Source organism: Branchiostoma belcheri, unplaced genomic scaffold (assembly GCF_001625305.1).
Source record: "Branchiostoma belcheri isolate BF01 breed outbred unplaced genomic scaffold, Haploidv18h27 scaffold34, whole genome shotgun sequence".
Classification (NCBI taxonomy): Eukaryota; Metazoa; Chordata; class Leptocardii; order Amphioxiformes; family Branchiostomatidae; genus Branchiostoma; species Branchiostoma belcheri.
Window position 1 is genome coordinate 1,859,739 of NW_017803954.1, and position 3,322 is coordinate 1,863,060.

A 3,322-nucleotide genomic window follows, 5' to 3' on the forward strand; every position below is an offset into this window, starting at 1 on the left:
TAATAGTCGATTCACGGATTCGCCCGCTTCATTTTGGTTACTTCATTTTTTCTTGATTGGCAAAAAACAAAAACAATTTCTAGCCTCAGAATCAATTTAAAAATTCTTATATTTTAGCCCCAACAGTTGAAGGAAGTCCCTTCTCTTCAGAGCTGTAAAGTTTTTCCATCTATCAATGCAGTGGTTTGATTAAAAGTTTTAAATTACTTTTAGTAATTGCTTGAATTACAAATAAACCAGCCTGGTATGTTGACTTTATGGTTCCTATCATACATGTAGCATTTAGGGCTATCATAGGATACCAAGGTCTGTTTTTATTTTTTTTTCGCCCCATCCTTCATATTTTTTCTGAAAAAATTCAAGAACCAAGAAATCAAATTGGTGTGGCCTTATCTCAAAAGGCTGCTATGATAACTGATGAAAAGAACTGGCCTGGTCCATAACCTACCACATAACTGCACCTTAATCTCACAGGGACATTACTTACGCATGTATGTTATTACATGTATAATGTTCCTGTATATCTCATTCAAAATAAAGGCTGATATGGAACATACAAAATTTATGTAGAGCCAGATGGAGCAAAATTATATAATAATTGTGTATGTGCCTTCTGTCATTTCTCTTTAGCTGTTAATAATTTCTAAGAGCACCTGTTCTTTAGGAGAAACATTGAGCAGTCTGACTTCACCTGACCTTTCCCAACATGCCATATTCTGTCCATGTGATGAGTTGTGACTGATGTAGAACATACCATATAATTTTCATAATGGGGTGTATACATCATCCACGTGTGACAAACATCTTGATTACCATCTCAGGGTTAAACTCTTGCAGAAGAATGACACAGACTGCTAAGACGAGTCCATACCAGTCACCAACCCAGGAAACTGGAAAGCTGACCTGGCACTATCTGTATGTAATACTTTCTAAATACATTGATTTAATTTTTCATTTTCCTCTCTTAATGTCACATGGCGTAGAAGTTAATAATAGACATGAAGGTAAGAGAGAAAGTAAACTTTTTAAGGTAAATCATGAAATGTTTGTTTTATTTTCATGGTGACCCCTATTTTGAAATCATGACACTAAAATATGCATAAATAAATGAATTTCCAGTAGCAAATAAGGAGGAAAAACTGTCCACAGTGATTCGTACCTTGCAACAAGTAGAATGTTACAGTTGGGATGTTTAGAATGTAAATCTACAGTGGTATGTACCCAGCAGATTGACAGAGATTCGTGTAGGGCATTATCTGGGGAAGGAAGGGCCGAGGGGCACAGGAGTTAGCCGCATTCCGAGTGACAGAAGTTCATGAGGCGCTACGAGGTGTGCCCTACCATTAGCCAGCTGGTCCGGCCATTTGAATTGCAAAGTGAGGAAGCTAAGGTAGTTATTGTGACATAACACAATCAGTGGTTGGGAAATATAACAGAGTTACTCTTTTTTTTTCTTCTGTCTTTCCAGCTGAAATGACTGCCTTGCACTGGTGGTTAGAAGTGTTTTTGAACTGAGTTTCTTACATTTGTACATGTATGTGTAACCATTTTGTCTAGCCACAGGTCAGCAAATAGATGTTTGTTTAACAGCTGTCATTCTCACATTAGCCACTCTTCCAACTAAACACCTGCAACATCTGAAAAGGAGAGGCTGCTTCCTATCATTCCCTAGTTTCACTAAACACATGTATTATCAAATTAACACCTTGACTTAAAAACTTCTTTTCAGTCAGTTTCTTCATATGAGTCCATGATATTGCATTGAAGCTTTTTCTTCCACAATAATGTCTTGATTAATTGTTTCAAAATCAACAGGTCTAGGAAGTTCTGAAGGAATATATTTTGTTCAGGTGATTGTCACAAACCAATCGTAAATGTAATTCAGATGCCTTCAAGCATTGATCAGGTGGTCCCATAAATAAGACACACAATAGGCTGCTGTTGTAATGATGTCTTCTGCTCTGATATACAACTGTGCTTACATGACTTTAGCCCTCATTACCTATGGATTACTGCACAAAGTGGGATTTTAAGATCAGTTAACCTTGCACTTTGACATGGTTGACAATTTCTTGTGTGTGTGATTACTATTACTTCTGTTGCTTATTACTGTAATTAAGTGTGCATAGTAGACAATATCTTGTTCCTTCTGTCCCGGTCAAATCAGAGGAACTGTGAAAAGATTTACGGTTGTATAGTTGTACCATCCACCCATCATTATGCCAGGATGATATAGCAGTGTGCAGAGTAACAAAATGGACTTCCGGCTGTAGTCAGAGGTCAGCTATTGTTCTTTGTCAGGTGCGCCAACAAAGGCAGGTACAGTACGACATGATGTGTGCCTGCACCAGATGTGGGTGTTGTATGGCACTTGATGCCGCAGGTGAATTCTATTAATGAAACATTTACAAAGACCCATGAATTAGGATCATTGTGCTATTGCTCTAAGTTCTACAAGTCATGTTGGATTTGTATGTCAGACAAAAAAATAACTATATCAAAGACAACTGAATTACATGGGTTTTAGTTTCTTTAAGCTTGACTGCATAAAACAGGCAAGATACTTAATTTGGATGCTGGTACGAGAGAAACATACGTAGATCTGTGGTCAACCTTTCTGTCGCAAATACCTCGAGCTGCAGAAAGCCCTGAGATCATGCCATTCCTTCCCTTCTCTCCGATTTATTGCCATCAAGTACGCTGTCTCCTGGGAGATGGGATCTGCAAGAATGTGGCAAATCTTGCCGGAAGGTGCAGGTGTGTCGATTTACAAATTCACGGCATTCTGCTGTAGGCCCAGGGCCATGTTTGTCGCCAAACCTCCATTTGTTGTCGGGCAATTTTGACAATCAAGCTCAAGTTAGTGACATGTTGTGAAAAGAACAGAGGAGGACAGATGACTATCTTTGAAATGGACTATTTACCCAAGGAGCGAGGGGAAACATTGTTTGAAGATTCTTTCAAAAACCTTGAGATTTCCAGAACATCTTAAGATTTTTTTTTAGTTTCAACGATGTGTGACAACTCCTGGGGGTCATTATGATCTGTACAGTAACAAGGATCCAAAGTTTTCCGCAAAATAAAAGCTGAAAACAGTTGGACTGAAAAAGTGCAAAGTTTTTTTTTTAAGCACAAAGCTGAACTCCAACATCCAAGCTGGTCTTGAGTGTATAGTTATTAGCAAGACAGGCTTTTGACCATGGCCAGTGTACTAGTAACAATTTTTTCCTGATGAATTTGCTTGGTGGAACGGGCCAAGAGACCACTCCTATAAGGCACTGATCTAAGTCTGGTTTATTTTTTTTTTTTTTTTTTTTTATTT

General features: G+C 38.1%; 1 long non-coding RNA gene across 8 annotated transcripts in view; it reads left to right on the forward strand.

The window, feature by feature from the left end:
• The window catches only part of LOC109475493, a 33,775-nt gene that overhangs the window by 25,598 nt on the left and 4,855 nt on the right, over positions 1 to 3,322 (forward strand). For 6 of the 8 annotated variants that reach the window (XR_002140543.1, XR_002140546.1, XR_002140545.1 and 3 more), the window contains one exon: positions 822 to 915. The exons of 1 other annotated variant lie outside the window; for it this stretch is intronic. This is a non-coding gene — a long non-coding RNA (uncharacterized LOC109475493). The remainder of the gene's footprint in view (positions 1 to 821; positions 916 to 3,322) is intronic. One more of the 8 variants, XR_002140547.1, reaches the window with a different exon arrangement.